The 18,477-nt window shown below is 42.3% G+C and overlaps 1 protein-coding gene across 1 annotated transcript in view; it reads right to left on the bottom strand.

Annotated features, from left to right (window-relative positions):
* kcnb2b (potassium voltage-gated channel subfamily B member 2b) overlaps positions 1 to 18,477 on the bottom strand; it is a 146,253-nt gene that overhangs the window by 72,768 nt on the left and 55,008 nt on the right. The window lies entirely within an intron of this gene.

Below are 18,477 nucleotides of genomic sequence, written 5' to 3'. Positions count from 1 at the left end.
CAGGAAACAGATGTGGAGTGAAGGGGTTTTATTTAACAAAGGTAAGACGTTGAGCGGGTGTGGGGGTGATGGTTCAGTCTATGGCTGGTGGCTTCGAGGATTTTGCTGGGTTGATGTCTGCTTGTAACAGGCAGAATCATCTGGCAACTGCTTGCTGCCTAGGCCGTTCCTTAAAACCAGTGATGATTGCTGATGAGCTGCAGGTGCACTCCCAGGTCTGCCACAACCAGCCTGCCAAGGTTGAACTCAGGCCACATGTCAAAACAGGAAGGGTCACAACAGTAAAGGTCAAAGTAGAGGGGAGTCTGGGCTAGGACCACCACATAAAGGGCATTAACACTGCTCAGAGACTGTTACAGAAAACAAAATTTAACCAAAATCTGCCCAGATTCTCACATAATTTTCCCTGAAACCTTTAATAACCTTGATTCAAATTTGAATCTAGGTCAATCCTTCTGTTAATTTCCGTTCCTGTGCACCTACATAAAAGAAACCCTGACCTGGACTACTAACTCCACATCTATCTTGAAGAAGACTCAGCTTCATGAAGATTCTCTGGAAGAATAACTTGAAATCTGGGCTCTTAGTGGCCTTCTACCGCTGTTAGGTAGAGTCACTGGTAAGCCACAACATCCAGCTTCGGTTTTCCAGCTAGTAACAGCTCGAGAGGGGCATTATCACTGCCCAGCGACTATTACAGGCAACAGAAATTAACTTGCCTGGCACCGCCAGACTATTCTCACTGTATTTTTCAAACACTGTTAGAAATAGTCTTGGACCCAGCCCATTAACGGCCTCTCGAACAAGTACAAAATCAACCGTCCAATCAGATTCGTTTATTTGCGTGACGTGTTCTTAACGAGTCCCGTCACTCTTGCGCGCCGAAAGTTGTCTCTACAACAACACAGATGGCGAACGGGAGAGCCGAGAATATGTTCCAATCCGCGGTAAAACCAGTTTTAAATTACCAAAAACACATCGACACAAGTCATTGACAACAGTCAACATGGCTCGCGCTAGCCATGTTGAATAAACGTCTCCATTCTCCGCTCTCGCTAATTACTTGTCGCTTTAACAACGTCACGTCTGCCGGTCGCTGATTGGTCCACTCCGCTGTCTGTTTGCCCTCGGGATTTGATCCGCCCGACGGTCGCCAGACTTAATCGCTGGAACAGCGATGAGTCTGGTATACCAGGCAAGAAATTAACCATAATCTACCTAGATGCTGCCACAATTTGTCCTGAACCTTTAATTACTTTGATTTAAACCAATCAATCCTTCTGTTCTTCTCTTTTCCTGTGCACCGGCGTAAGAGAAGACCTGACCTGGACGGCTAACTACACATTTATCTTGAAGAAGACTAAGCAGAGACTCAACTTAAGATCTGAGTTCATGGTTTCCTCAGTCAGTGCTGAGTCATGGCATCTCTCTGCAGTTCTCCGAGAGGAATCAGCCCCAGTGGGTCATTAACACCACCCAGACACTAATTGGCTGTCCTCTTCCATCTCTGGAGGACATTTTCATCGCCCCCTGCCTCAGGAGAGCAACAAAATCTGCCACTGTGCTCCTATATTGCAATCATAACATCATCAAAACAAAACACTACATTCAAATTCATACCGTCACCTTCCGGGCCCACACAAACCGAAGGTCATTACCCATCAATGGACTTTGGTCCTTTTCAAGGATTTGACAAGTGCAGCGGTTTCGACCGCGTGTCGGGCACAAATCCAACTGGCAAGACACAAAAAAGCTCTTCCACAAAAGCTAGCTAAATGTCACCCCATCCTTCAAACATCATAAAACGCAGATACAGCTCAAAAAAATTAAGCCAGCCAGCGGACTTTACCTGTCAATCAATTTGCAAGTCAAAATATAACCTCTAAAAGAGTTTAGCGCTGCGAGAAATAGTGTTGAAACCTGTGAGTTTTAAACAATATTTACATATCATCCCTAAAGCCCAAGAGTTTTCTTTCTGCAGGAAATGTACAAAGAGTGTTCACGCCATGTATGTGCGTCTGAGTGATCCATAATGGCAGGGTAATTTTATCCGAGTGTGTCTTCCACCATTCACTCCAAACTTCCGCTCGTTACGCTTCCCGGAAAGAAACGCGTGTCCAACGTTTTAGCGAGGCTGATGTACTGACTGATTCAGGCTGCAATTACAGCAACACAATTGTTCTTTAATTGAATTCTGTTTTGGGAGTAGACTGGAAAGATAAAGATAATTACAACAGGGAAGTTAGTATTAGGTAAAAAGAATAGAGGCCATAGAGGATAATTTACGCCCAGTCGTGTGATATCAAATCTGCAGGGATTTTAAATGTGTTTATCACTAGTAGATGTCCAATCCATTTGAAGTGGGAGGATGGCAGCGATTAAGAGTAGTGTCAAATCAAATTTCACCCATGACAACCAATTTCTGGCGATCAGTGGTAGTAACAAGACAACTGAGTACAGTGATCCCTCGCTACTTCGTTAGAAAGACTTGTAGTTCTTCAAATCAAAACAAAAGATAAACGTTAACTCATTTGCTCCCAAAAACGTATAAATACGTTCTTTTTTTAATTGCTTCAGTGTCCCAAAAACGTATTTATACGTCTTTTGCGTTTTTTTTTTTTTTTTTTGACAAGAGGCATCTATAAGTTCCGATCTATCTAAAATATAAATGCACAAAGTTCAAAACCCATTTTAAAGCAATAAAACTGGCCACTTGATGTCAGTAGCGCATTTGGTAAGAACTCATCTCGGGCCGAGAAAGGAAGAGAAGAAAAATAGTCAGGAAACGGAAATTGGAGGGATCTTGTGAAGACGCGTGAGAATTTGAGAAAAATGTGGAGAACGCTCGGGAAAAAAAGGCAAATGACACTGGAGGAGTGTTTTGAAAAGAAAACGAAACCATCGTCAAAGAAGGATAAAAAAAAAAAATCGATCTTGATGAGACAGACGGTGACGTCCACAACAGCGTCAGGTTCCACACGCGTTCTGCGGAGCTCACGTTGCGTTACTCCTTAGCCCGAGGTTGAAACCAATGATGATGATGATGAAAAAAGTGAGACCGATCTTGATCCAGACTCATCAGGTTAGCCACGGGATCAGCCGATAGCCTTCCCCGTTGTTATGTGCACTAATAGTTCAACAGTTCAATAGTTTAGTTATGTGTAAATAAATCGTTACTTTGCGATCAAAAGCTCTATTTGTCTTGTTGTTTATCTTATTTTGTAAAAGGAAAACCTTATTCAGATGTTTGGGATGTAACTAAAGCAAAAAATAGCTGTGTATAAGTCAAAGTTCTGTTTGAAATGTATGCTTTCACAAAAACTTCAATTTCTCCGTTTTTTCATCAGAAATTGGAAAATTGCTTACACTAAGCTATTTTCTAATGCTGATTTCTAAAGAATGGAAAAATATATGAACAAACTTTTTTTTCTGCTGAAAGAACAGTCTTTCTTTTGGTGGGTTCCATGTTTATATAGCAATAGAACAGAATCTTCTGTAGGCGTTGCAAAATCAATCAAAATCCAGTAAAACGGCCGGGAGCTAAAGGCCTTGCTCCGGTGAAAATGGCTGGGAGTGAATGAGTTAATAATATGAGTTAAAATAATTTGATATTAATACCCCTCTTGCTATTTTTGTTTTTATACAATTTGTAAAATTAGTTTAATTAGTAGGTCGCCATTGTTGTTGAGGTCGCAGGGCAGTGACGTCACATGGTTACGCTGCTGGATGACTGATGACTGTTCAACCCTTTCAATTTGAACCTGAGAGTAACATAAATAAGCATGATAGTCCTGTCGATGTTTCACGAAACGAGAAGCAAAAGCAAAATTAACAGGAAAGACGGGATGAGACGAGAGTAGGGGAAAAAAACGTTCTGCCAAAATGTGCTACACCGGCGAAACGTCTACGAGAGGCGAGTTTGAGCCCCAAAGTACCATCCCTGCCATCCCTCCCGCTTCAAATGGATTGAACGTCTATGGCCGGTAGTGGCAGCCAATGCCAGGCAATGAGGTAATTTTGGGTCATTCAAGGTCATTTTCCTGTTGATTTTCAGATACTTCCTGTTGATTTTGGGGTATTTTATGGGTCTCTTCCTGTTTATTTTGAGTTACAGAACAGGAAGTGCGCTTTCAGCTTGTTTTGTTTGGATGCATACAGAGAGAACATACTAAAAATGCCTTAAGAAAATACTTGGGTGGTTTGAATACGCTATGTGACTAATGTGATCAACAGATCAACAATTTGCTTTACAGCTACCACAAGAAAACACAATGCTTAAAAGTATGAGAGGGAAACACATGCAAAAAGTATTTTGAAGCAATGAAAAAGTAATAAAAGACTCTTAAAAACGCATATAGTAAGTATCCGCCACTTTTAGCCGATGTGCGCATGTGTTGGACGTCTTGCAGCGTAGGAAAGAATTGCAGAACACCGGTAGTGCTCATTTAGTGACAGTGACAAAGTACAGTATGTCATCATCCCGAGCGTCAATTGCACGCGTAAAACATGGTGCCCTCCGTAGGTCAAAACATGTACTAAATATTATAGATTTTTAAATCAATAGCAATATTTTATGTGTCTCTAATATATTTTAGTAAAAGAGAAATATTGGGGCTTATTTTAGCCTACAACTATTTAGGTCAAGGTTCCCTTTAAATAATAGTGTGGTAAATCATATTTATGTACGCTCTCTTTACTATGTATGTACATTTAAACTCACAAAAATCATATGAGAGAGTGAAAGAATGAATGTACACTATGCAGTGGCGGAACAAATGTGAACAATGCCCGGTTGCCATAAGTAAAAATGGGCCTCCCGAGGGAAACATCTGGTGGTTGGGGGTCCTAGGGGATGATTATTCGCAGGCCCCACCACACTTTTGCGGTCACTTCAAGATGATCGTCTGATGTGTGGGGCGGGGTGGTGATAATGGAAAATTTCCTTCAGGCAATAACCCGTCGATGATGGGGCGTGGGGATGTATTAGAGATATTTTAACACTTAAACACTATATTATTAGAGATATTTTAACACTTAAACACTATATTACAACCCCGCACATCATCGTACTATTCTGTTAGACCCTCCCATTGCCAAACCACAGTCGTTATGGCCGCAAACCAGGCCCCCTAGAGGCCTGGGCCCGGGTGCCACCGCACCTCCAGCACTCCACTAAGTTCCGCCCCTGACAGTATGTATTATTTATACATTATTTTATGTATGTTGTTTATATTACTAATACTTTATTTACGTGTTTCAAAATATTCTTTAATGTTCTAATGATAACATATACATTTATAGGGTTTTATATGCAGGTATTGATATTAGATTTACACCCCGAAAAATTTACAGGTAGTCCACGGGTTACAACGTACTAGACTTACGTGATTTCGATTTTATGATGCCGGAGTCATTTTTTCTCTAAACTTTATTTATTTATTCAAACAGTACCTTATTGTACTTCACCCTATCTTATTTTCTACTTTACTTTTTTGATATGACTTGTTCTGTCCTCACTGAACGATAAGTTGTTTACAGACATCAAACAAGGAAATTGTGTTTTTTGAAGCTTTTTACATCCTTCAGTTTTGAGCATTTGTAAAGCTGTAACACACATACGTATGTACACTTATGTTCAAAAAGACATGCATTATAACTGTAAACCCTTGACACAAAAAAATTGGTGTTCAAACGTGTATCTACTCTGATCAATAAGTAAATTTAATAGATTCAATTAGCCTTATTTGGCTAACAAAAGTCCGCAAGCGTAAATGCTACTAATGCTAACGTATTTACAATTCTTATAGCAAATCACTCACACGTAATGCCACAATCTGTCACTATAAAATTAATTATAAATGCATACACAAACATATATTAGCTGAAACAACTTACAGCCTAATGTGAGCCAAACCACAGCACAGCTGTACTTTATCGATGTCAAACGAAAGTCTGCTCCTCAGTCATGAGGCGACAGTCCAGCAAGACCCAACGCTGCCACCAGTGGGCAGTGTATACTCCATCATTAAACAAAATACAATAATTTTAGACTTTTTGGATAGTTATTTTGGGGTGCTTAAAGGGTGGATATTCGATTTACGTCACCAGTGTAGGAACGGAACTCGTACGTAACCCAGGGACTACCAGTATATTAAAAAAGGGGGGGAGAGTGACACCACTTTGTGATTTTTTTACTTTACGAGGTCAGTTCTGGCCCCCATTAACAGTAATAATTGGCATTTCACTGTATCAATGCTATTACAATTAAATATCATATCCAGATTTGACATTTCAGTATAGATACTTTGATACTTTTCGAGACTTTTAATGGGAACCTCAGACTTGAAGACTAATAGGCTCTAATTAGGCACAACACAACCAAAACACATAAAATATTGCCATTGATTTCAAAATCTATAATATTATTACATGTTTTGACCTACGGAGGGCGCCATGTTTTACGCACACAGTGGAGGCTTGGAGTGATAACGTAGATTGTCACTGTCACTCGACGAATATTACCGGGTTACTACAATTCCTTCTATGCGGCGAGACGTCCAACTCATGCACTCATCGATTAAAAGCGGCGAGTGCTTACTATTTGTGTTTTTATTTAGTCTTTTATTACCTTTTCACTGATTAAAAATACTTTTTGCATGTGTTTCCCTCTCATACTTTTAAGCATTCAGTTTTCTTGTGGTAGTTCTAAAGCAAATTGTTGATCCGTTGACCACATTAGTCATGTAGCATATTTAAACCACCCTCATTTGATATTACTACGTTTAAGTATTTTCGTAAGGCATCTGTCGTATGTTCTGTCTGTATGCATCTAAACAAAACAAGGCGCACGGTAGTACTTTGCGTGTCAAATTCGCCTCTTGTAGACGTTTCGTAGCACATTTTGGCCGAACACGTTTTTTTTCCCCTACTCTTGTCACGTCTCATCCTGTCTTTCCTGTTCATTTTGCTTTTTGCTGCTTGTTTAAATATCGACAGTGCTGTCATGCTCATTAATGTTCCTCTCGGGTTCAAATTGTAAGGGTTGATCAGATGACATGTTTATGTTGCTAGAGTTATACTCTGGAAGCAAGGCAGCGTAACCATGTGACGTCAACAACAATAGCGACTAACTAGTTCAACAAATTTTACAAATTGTATAAAACCGAAAACACCAAGACGGGTTTCAATATCAAATTTTTCTAACTTGTAATAACGTTGATCTTTTAAGAACTACAAGTATTTTTATTCGTTGATCCCTTTAAGAACCACATGACCTACATGCAAATTCTTGGAGGAAAAAAAAATTGCTCTTTTTGTCACTAGTTTCATCAGTCGGAACAAAATTGGCTGGTCATGCCTATAAAAATAGGACACACAAAAACGGCTTAAGGACCGATGCCTAAAATTGAATTGAAAAAAGGCCAATTTACTTTGAAGGCTTTTTCGACAAAATAGTGACCTGGGAAGTGATGAAAAATGACTACCTGTTACCAGTTTCACCGATTGAGAAAAAGTCGAATGGACTAGACTTAAGGCTGATGCCCGAAATGGTTTGAAGAGGGAAAAATTGTACAAAAATGTTGTCTGGAAATTGACAAAAATTTTGCTATGAATCACTAGTCACTATGGCAAAACACAAGCAAAATCTAGTGTTGTCAGTGGCAGCCAATGAGTTTACTGTACAGTGAAAAAAGTCGAATGGACATGGCTTAAGGCTGATGCCCGAAATGGTTTGAAGAGGGAAAAATTGTACAAAAATGTGGTCTGGAAATTGACAAAAATTTTGCTATGAATCACTAGTCACTATGGCAAAACACAAGCAAAATCTAGTGTTGTCAATGGCAGCCAATGAGTTTACTGTACAGTAAAAAAAAAAAAAAGGGGGCTAATGATTCTTTGTTGGATGCACCCACACATATAGACAGAGTGTAAGTGGGTTATGAATTATGGATGTCATGTGTTATTGTCTGTAGCCAAAGAGGCAATTGACCGCCAACTGATTATTATTGATATGCGCCTGCAGTGTGTCTCACTCATTTCCATACATGAGCGGAGGGACACAACATTATGCGTTATGTCATTCCGAGTTTACTTTGGGCTATTTTGTATTCGTTGTGGAATCTGCAGTGACCACATCACATTTTAAACAAAATTGTATGGATTTTTTTTTTTCTTTCTTTTTTTCTTTCTTTTTTTAAAAATTTAAATTAAAAACATGTTTAATTTATGCAAATAATTTGTCTGAAAACTTTTTTTTTTTATTGGCGATTTCGGATTCCTGGGCGTGGCTTGGCAAAAAAAAAAACAACAACACTAGACTAGGCAAATATTTCCAACTAGGAAGATAAATCTCAATGCAATAACTTTGAAATCCTTTTCTTCCCAGTCACTTTGCGCTCATAACATATGCACGCCGCAGAGCCATTACACCCTTCAGCTGTGTGCGTCTCGCAACAAGTGTATTTGAAGGAAGCGTTCGTTTTGCCGTGATGGGAGCGAAAGTGCTGCTCTAAGAGCTTTCAGCCTCTCCATTTCCCAGAACAGACGTTAGGCACGTTCACATATCCGACAATTAGCGGACGCCTCGCAGGAATAACAAAGTGGATCATTAATGTACCGCAAAAAAAAAAAAATAAATAAAGACATTCAGATGCGGATGACTTTGCTTTTTTTTGGGATTGGGAGGAAGGAATGCTCTTGATATGGACTTTTTTAAAAAAATGATTAGAATGAGATTAGTCACCATTGATATTCGTATCTTAATAATTTATAAAAACAAAACAAAAAACAAAATTATAATATCCGATAAGTCTGCACTGCTTACATTACAAGATATGTTTCAAACCCGTGGCACTGGGGCCAGATCTGGCAAGCCACTTTGTTTTGTGTGGTCTCGAAAAGGTAAATCATGCACATTCATGTTTCTTTTGAAAAGAAAACATTAATACAATTTCTATAAGCGTATCCTATTTTCCCCTCTTTTAAGAAAACCAACAAAATTAAACAATAGATGAAAAACTTAAACACTAAAAACTAAGAATATGCACCTTTTTTCCCCATTAAATTAAAAAACTAAGTAAAAGAATTTTTACTATTTCCCCCCTTTTGTTTTTATTAAAATATTTACATAAATAAAAATGAAAATTAAATAAAAATGAGATAATATTTAATGTTTCCCTCTTATTTTTTAATGGAAAAAAAACAAACATAAAAAATAATGTTTATGACTAAATCCATTTTTTCTCTTTTGTTTCTTTTATTTAAAAAAAAAAAAAAAAAAGTACAGTAATTTTCGGACCATAAGGCACACCTGACTATAAGACGCCACCTAATAATTTTGACACAAAAACGGCATTTGTTCATAGATAAGCCGCACTGGACTATAAGCCTCAGCAGTCCTCACTGTAGTATTATTGTACTATATTGTATTATGTACTGTACTGTATTATTATGGGATATTTACACTAAAAGATATTAACCTGTAATACTTTATTTGACAGCGGCATCATAAGACTGTCACAAGGCCAATTGAACCAACTTGAAGCTTTGAACCAATTGGCTGCAAAGCCTCATTTAGCCATCACTGCTCCCTGGAGGGAGCCAGTCAACCTGCTGCCAACCTTCTGTCAACACTGTTATCGTCCATCATGCCTCCTAACATGCAATGCAGCGCTCCAGATGTTAATAACAATCATAATACATATTCTGTGCTAAATATTTCTTCAGTTACTGCTCCAGTTGTTTCATTAATTGCTAGTTATGCTATTTGGTAACATTTTATCCGACAGTGGCGCCGTGAGACTGTCATAAATCCATCATAATTATGACATGATGATGACACTGCCATGAGCATTAATTAATGCATGCTTATGACAGATATCCTTTTGTGTCATCCGGCATGTTATCTCACTTTTAATTGAGGTAAATGATATGAGCTGGACATAAATGGAGTTTGTGCCATAATTTGCCGGATGACACTTAAGGACATCTGTAATATGCATTCATTACTGCCTATGATTGTGTCATATCATAATTATGACTGTCTTATGGCAGTCTTATGACGCTGCTGTGGACCATTTCAAATCCAATCTGGGTCACTTTCGTATGTGGTCTGAATCAGATCTGGGCCACATTTCCCAGAATGTGGCGGCGGTTTGAACTGTCAAGTCTCTCCAATCGGAATTCATGCAGCAAAGAGCAAGAGCAGCATGAAAGACGGCGCTGGTGTAGCTGCCCAATAGCGTTAGCGCCTAGTTTAAACTTGGCTTTTACTATGCAGGCGGCTGGTTTGACCACAGTCATAATAAAATACAATGAAGAAAAGGATAAGCCTTACAATGCTCGGTTTCTCTGTGCGCCAAATGAGCAATATTTCAGTTTTGCTTACATGGCTGAGTCGGGACAAACTGACGCGCACACACATAAGGCTTATGTGTGTACGTCATGGACGCACAGTGTGTAGTTATTTGTTTTGATGTTTTTGCGTATGCAAGTCAGTTTGCTCAGCAGGTGTTGGACTGCGAATAGGTGCGCATGCGTAATACTTGAATGGGCTCAATGGACAAAGGCAGTCTGAACGGGCACACAAAAACTAAACAAAACAGATATGACAAAAAATCGGAATTGTGCATTAAGACCTGCAGTATGAACCTAGCCTAAGAGGCTCAAAAAAGATTTGGACAATATTAATGTCAACAATGTCTATAAATGATTCATTAATTTATTGACTATCCAAAAAGTTCAACTTATTTAAGCCTTACTTGACAGACAGGCATGTCTTTCTGAAAGAAACCATAACTACCGTGCGACCTGCGACAAAGATGAGTTGGACACCCCTGCATTAGCGTATTGGGAAAAGTATTTTTAAAGGGGCCAATCAATACATATTTAGGAGATGATCTATGGGAGATGAGTGGTGGAGAGCGTGTGTTACAGCTTTGTGCGCCGATAAAATGGCCCGTGCATCATTTAGCCGTGTCAAACCGCCACGTATAAATCACAACCGGTCGGCTCCCAATCACGAGTCAACGAAGCGAATCGCTAAATTGTGGCAGAGATGGATAATAACGTCGCATTATGATGATGGCTCGCTTCTCTAACTTTCCCCGAATGGCTTTCGTCGCCGTGAGCGCAGACGCCGTCACACCTGGCAGTATCACCTGTTGGTTAGCGCGAGAGACAAACGTGATCCCCGTCACGTGGCGCCTAATCATTAGTTTTGGTCTTTACTTATGGAGGACAAGTCGTCATGGCGTGAAAGCAATCCCTTGCCGTCGTTTCACACTTGCCCGAGCTGCTGCCGTGATTCACTGGAGGTGCACGGGACAGCCCCGTGATGAATCTTTACCTTCCTGTCCTTGTGTCGTCCCTGCTGTCTCCCACACGCCGTGGTCATGTCGCCTACTCTTTTTTTTCCCTCTCAGCTGAAACACCAGAGCATTTGGTGAATGATACGGCCCTCCCTTGTTTTTAGGAATGAAATGGATAGAAATCAGGAGTGGGTGTGAACAGACGGCCCGCAGGCACCTTATGGGCTGTTCATCACGAGGGAATGCATGTATCACAGCTAAGTGCTTTATCTGCATTGCATCATGTGTAATAATGCTGATTTTGAATGTGAATGCAGAGAAATTGGCACTGGACTACTGTATTTTGCGGATTATAAATTGTACCTGTGTATAAGTCACCTAAAAAAAAAAAACCCAACCTATTCTTTAATTCGCACCAGTGTTACGAACGAGACGAAAATTCGCCATAGTTTCCGTCATAAATTCACCATGTGTTATATTGTATATTTTTCTTTATTATATGTGTTATATTTTCTTATTGTATGTGTAGTTAGCACGCTTTTAACTGTTTTTGCTCGTGTCGCTCATGTGACTTGCTGCGCCTCCCTCCCTGACCCGCACACACGCTTACTCACCGGCCTGTGCTCATTCCAGGCTCCTTTTGTGAAACATATGTGTCAGGTGCTGGGTAGATATCTTGGTCTATTTTATCTTGGTTGCTTTAGCCTTTAAAGGTCTGTGCTGAGTGATCATCACACACTAAACTAACTTGTAGCGTTAGCATTGCGTTCGCGTTAGTATAGCGTTTGCGTTAGCATTAGCATTTAGCGCGGTGATTCCGTGTCTTAACTCATTTGCTCCCAAAAACGTATAAATACGTTCTATTTTTAAATGCGTCATTGTCCCAAAAACATATTTATATGTCTTTTTGCGTTTTTTTTTTTTTTTACAAGAAGCATCTACCCAAACCCATTTTAAAGCAATAAAACTGGCCACTGGAGGGCAGTTGCGCATTTTGTAAGACCCGCAACCAAGGGTGAAAGTGGGCCAGAACGGTCAGGAACGCAGTTCCGGTATAAGATTTAGGGTCAGAACGCAGTTCCGGTATAAGATTCAGGGCCGGAATGCTGTTCCGGTATAAGATTCAGGGCCAGAAAGCTGTTTCGGTACATGGCGCTTTGATTCCGAAAATATGATGGCAACTGTCAAAAGGCTACGAAAAAAAAAAATGCTAAGCTGCCATACATGCATTTCATCTCCAAGAAGAAAACAATCTACCAACATCAGATTTACATACACAAGTGTTCACAGCAAGCATAATAAAGTGCTTGTGTGGCGTAATTCGTTTCCACCAATATTTATTTTATTCCACAGACGGCATGGACTTTTCTCCAGCTGCCGCAGTTATCTGAGTCTGACGATGATGAGTCACGTCAATGTGCGAATGCACGCAGCAAAGCAAAACGCCTGGACTCATTTATCAATTTATCAATTGGCTGACATACTGACATGTGATCAGCAGAGATAGTTAGCTCTGATTGGTTCAAATGTTTTCTGGAACAGCAAAAAAAAAAAAAACCCAACCAACCCCAGCTGCAGAAGCTAACTCTTGGGACATGGAATGTCACCTCTCTGGCAGGGAAGGAGCCTGAGCTGGTGGGTGAGGCAGAGAAGTTCCGACTAGATATTGTCGGACTCTCCTCCACACACAGCTTGGGTTCTGGTACCAATCCTCTCGAGAGGGGTTGGACTCTCTTCCACTCTGGAGTTGCCCATGGTGAGAGACGCCGAGCAGGTGTGGGCATACTTATTGCCCCCTGGCTTGGTGCCTGTATGTTGGGGTTTACCCCGGTAGACGAGAGGGTAGCCTCCCTCCGCCTTCAGGTGGGGGGACGGGTTCTGACTGTTGTTTGCGCTTATGCACCGAACAGCAGCTCAGAGTACCCACTCTTTTTGGAGTCCTTGGAGGGTGTGCTGGAGAGCGCCCCCTCTGGGGACTCCCTCGTTCTACTGGGGGACTTCAACGCTCACGTGGGCAACGACAGTAAGACCTGGAGGGGCGTGATTGGGAGGAACGCCCCCCCCCAATCAGAACCCGAGTGGTGTTCTGTTATTGGACTTCTGTGTTCGTCACGGTTTGTCCATAACGAACACCATGTTCAAACATAGGGGTGTCCATATGTGCACTTGGCACCAGGACACCCTAGGCCGCAGTTCAATGATCGACTTTGCAATCGTGTCATCGGACTTGCGGCCACATGTTTTGGACACTCGGGTGAAGAGAGGGCCGGAGCTGTCAACTGATCACCACCTGGTGGTGTGTTGGCTCCGATGGTGGGGGAAGTTGCTAGCCAGACCTGGCAGGCCCAAACGTATTGTGAGGGTCTGCTGGGAGCGTCTGGCAGAATCCCTGTCAGAAAGAGTTTCAACACCCACCTCCGGCAGAACTTCTCCCTTGTCCTGGGGGTGGTGGGGGACATTGAGTCCGAGTGGGCCATGTTCCGCACCTCCATTGTTGAGGCGGCCGATCGGAGCTGTGGCCGTGAGGTGGTTGGTGCCTGTCGTGGCGGCAATCCCCGAACCCGCTGGTGGACACCAGCGGTAAGGGATGCCGTCAAGCTGAAGAAGGAGGCCTATCGGGCCTTTTTGGCCTGTGGGACTCCGGAGGCAGCTGACAGGTACCGGCTGGCCAAGCAGACTGCGGCTTCGGCGGTCGCCGAGGCAAAAACTCGGACATGGGAGGAAAGCGACTTCCGGACGGCTTCGAGGAAATTCTGGTCCACCATTCGGCGTCTGAGGAGAGGAAATCAGTGCACCATTAACACTGTGTATAGTGAAGATGGTGTGCTGCTGACCTCGACTCGGGACGTCGTGAGTCGGTGGGGAGAATACTTCGAAGCCCTCCTCAATTCCACCGACACACCTTCCTTTGAGGAAGCAGAGTCTGGGGACTCTGAGGTGGGCTCTTCGATCTCTGGGGTTGAAGTCACTGAGGCGGTTGGTAAGCTCCTCGGTGGCAAGGCCCCGGGGGTAGATGAGATCCGCCCGGAGTTCCTAAAGGCTCTGGATGTTGTAGGGCTGTCATTGCTGACACGCCTCTACAACATCGCGTGGACATCGGGGACAGTGCCTCTGGATTGGCAGACTGGGGTGGTGGTCCCCCTTTTTAAAAAGGGGCACTGGAGGGTGTGTTCCAATTATAGAGGGATCACACTCCTCAGCCTCCCCGGTAAAGTCTACTCAGGGGTGCTGGAGAGAAGGGTCCGTCGGGAAGTCGAATCTCTGATTCAGGAGGAGCAGTGTGGTTTTCGTCCCGGCAGTGGAACAGTGGACCAGCTCTTTACCCTCGGCAGGGTCCTCGAGGGTGCATGGGAGTTCCCCCAACCAGTCTACATGTGTTTTGTGGATTTGGAGAAGGCGTTCGACCGTGTGCCTAGGAGAGTCCTGTGGAGGGTGCTCCAGGAGTACGGGGTACCGAGCCCCTTGGTAAGGGCTGTTCGGTCCCTGTACGATCGGTGTCAGAGCCTGGTCCGCATTGCCGGCAGTAAGTCGAATTCGTTCCCAGTGAGGATTGGACTCCGCCAAGGCTGCCCTTTGTCACCGATTCTGTTCATAACTTTTATGGACAGAATTTCTAGGCGCAGCCGAAGCGTTGAGGGGGTCCGGTTTGGTGGCCTCAGCATTACATCTCTGCTTTTTGCAGATGATATGGTGCTGTTGGCTTCATCAAGCCGTGACCTCCAACTCTCACTGGGGCAGTTTGCAGCCGAGTGTGAAGCGGTTGGGATGAAGATCAGCACCTCCAAATCCGAGACCATGGTCCTCAGCCGGAAAAGGGTGGCATGCCCTCTCCGGGTCGGGAATGAGATCCTGCCCCAAGTGGAGGAGTTCAAGTATCTTGGGGTCTTGTTCACGAGTGCGGGTAGGAGGGAGCGGGAGATTGACAGGCGGAACCAGTACAGCATCTGCAGTGATGCGGACTCTGCACCGGTCCGTTGTGGTGAAGAAGGAGCTGAGCCAAAAGGCGAAGCTCTCGATTTACCGGTCGATCTACGTTCCTACCCTCACCTATGGTCACGAGCTGTGGGTCGTGACCGAAAGAACAAGATCCCGGATACAAGCGGCCGAAATGAGTTTCCTCCGCAGGGTGTCCGGGCTCTCCCTTAGAGATAGGGTGAGAAGCTCGGTCATCCGGGAGGGGCTTGGGGTCGAGCCGCTACTCCTCCGCGCTGAGAGGAGCCAGTTGAGGTGGCTCGGGCATCTGGTTCGGATGCCTCCTGGACGCCTCCCTGGAGAGGTGTTCTGGGCATGTCCCACCGGCGGGAGGCCCCGGGGTCGATCCAGGACACGCTGGAGAGACTATGTCGCTCGGCTGGCCTGGGAACGCCTTGGAATCCCGCCGGAGGAGCTGGCTGAAGTGGCTGGGGAGAGGGAAGTCTGGGCTTCCCTCCTAAAGCTGCTGCACCCACGACCCGACCCCGGACTAAGCGGAAGATAATGGATGGATGGATGGAAAAAAGGGCAATGCAACATAAAATGGATCAAATCTTTAAGAGCAACGAATGAATTGAGAAGGCTTATTTATCATATTTAGTTTTATTTGCTCTGATGGGGAGGTTCAGAACATCTTAGCTGTCAATGTGCACTGTGGACTTATATTTGTTCATTTATGTTAGGCTACTTATTCATTTTGTTATTATTCAAAAAAGTCTATGTTTGCGCGATCTTCAAAATATATTCCATTTAACTCTGCATTATATAAATCATTTGTACTTATTTTTCTGAATGTTACTTATATCTTAATTATTTTTTTTTTAAAAAGTAAATGTTTACATTAATTTTTTACATCCTATGTTCTTATGTAGTTAAAATTGAGATTTGCCATTTGCTATGTGAGGTAATGAGGGAAAATGAAAATTAGGAGATGGAGGTTGGGGTTATTGCTGTTATTTTAACTAACTAACTAACCGAAAACGAATTACTTTTATTTGATTGACAATAGTTGAAGTAACTGATATTTCAATCTCCACTTCTCACATCCTGGCTTTTATGCCAGACAGTTCCCGTCCCCTTGGACGGACCGTCAATGACAAGCCTGTCGCCAGCTCCTTAAGAATCCTCCCCCGTGACCTGGCATCAGTGGACGGGTGACAGGCGACAGTTATTAGCATGAGGGTGAAATGAGTTGCGCTCTAATTTAACGCCAGCTGATATTATGACACTCTTTACACATCTGACAGATTTTATTGTCCCTGTAAGACACTTGATCAGAATGCGGAATCGTTCGGATTGAATAGAACCAGTCCTGAGGAGAAAGTTTGTTCCCGGATTGACCAATCACAAAAAAGGATTCAGTCTGAACTTGTGTCTGAATGCAGAAACTAGTTGTTATTCATGTCACCGCCAAAACGAAATTTAAACTGTACCCTGGGCCAATATCAATCCTTGAACACGACAGCTCTGTTGTGGGCATTTGAAAAATTAAGATATTTCCCATATGCATTTCATCTACATAAACAACACCTCAACATCTATCTGATGTTAATATATTTGTGCTACCTTATAAGCTCCCTGAAAGCGTCTAAATAGTTCTAAAAAGCTATAGTTTTTCATGGATGAGATTTAATCTCTAAAGTGTTTATTTATCCTTAATTAAAAAATTGCAAACATTGTTTTATACGTTGATCATTTCTAATGATCAAATTGTCTATTATAGACATATAATAAATAAAAAAGATATTATCGGCCAATAAAAGCATTTTAAAATGATATCGGATAATACTGTATCGACTTCAGTTTTAAACTATCGGTTTTGGGCCAATATGCATGTTGCCTTCAGAGTGAATGTAGAAACCTTTTACTACTTATGTACAAGGGCTGGTCACGGCTTAGCACAGCAGTTATGCTTATTGACCATGAGAAGTCGTCAAACTAAGATGCTTAGGATTTGTTATGTGAGCAGACCATTTTCATTCATGTGCTGAAAATTAATCAACAATAAATGACTGAAAAATAATGAATATCTTAAGTACATATCATTATCGTTTTGATATCGGTATCGGATTTTTGGAGTTAATATCGGGATAGCGGTTAAAACGTCTTTATCAGACGACTGAAGTTTATTAGAGGGAAACTCGGACTTAAAGACGACGGCTATAATATGACACAATTGTTTTCTTTTACTAAAATATGTTATGAGAAACACATATTGCCATTGATTTAAAAATCTATCAAATTTAGTACGTTTTGACCTACGCAAGGCGCCATGTTTTACGCGCGCAATGTACGCTGGGGGTGATGATGCAGTTGGACTGGACTAGGAGAATAGCCGCACTAGCTAGCAAGCGAAGCTAGTATGACCACTGACATGATTTAGTCACATTCTGCTGCTAGTCAGATTGTTTAGTTACAGAGCTGTGGGATGAGTTCCCGACGCCATGCCTGCATCCAATTCCAGCTCATCAGCAGTGTCTTTCAACCGATCCTAGGCGGCTTGCCGAGATATTGACTTGCTCCATTTGACAGTTTGTATATCCCTTCATTGCTAGTTGCATCATTGCCTTGTTTTTTTAGTTTGTCTGCCTCTCACCACAGTATTCCCTCGGTTTTGTTTTTTATTGATCCTGACCTATTGTCATGGACCTTTTTGTGTTTCCCTTTTCGCAATTGCATGTTTTTTTGTGTGTTTAATAAACCCTTTTACGCAATCCCAATGTTATTGTTGTCTGTTTGCTTTCTAAAGTGAGCCACGTTTTCTTCGTGGTGAAGCAACCTGCACTTTCTTTTCAGTTGCATTTCCTTTTCAGGTTTTACTGCACAGAGCCAAACAACACATGTGAGTTGCGATTGCTTTATAATGAAAATCATGACTCTAAAGTCACGTGGATGTATAGTCCTGTGGTCTACACGCCCGTCTAGCCAGCGGGTTCGAATCCCGCTGGAGACCTTCATTGAATTGTTATCGCTGCTCGTTTTGCCAAATATCGACAGTGCTGTCCTGCTCATCATTCTTCCACTCTGGTTCAAATTGGAAGGGCAGAACCGATGACATGTTTAAGTAGCTAAAGAGTGACACTGTGGTAGCCCAGCAGCGCCGCCCAGTAACGTCACCGCCCAGAGTGCATTGCGTTGTCAACATCAATGGTGACCTAGTATTTAAACTAATTTTACAAATGTTATCAAAAAAAAA

Source organism: Corythoichthys intestinalis, chromosome 20, assembly GCF_030265065.1.
Source record: "Corythoichthys intestinalis isolate RoL2023-P3 chromosome 20, ASM3026506v1, whole genome shotgun sequence".
Classification (NCBI taxonomy): domain Eukaryota; kingdom Metazoa; phylum Chordata; class Actinopteri; order Syngnathiformes; family Syngnathidae; genus Corythoichthys; species Corythoichthys intestinalis.
The sequence above is the reverse complement of the archived record's forward strand: the minus strand, read 5'-3'. Positions and strand labels throughout refer to the sequence as shown.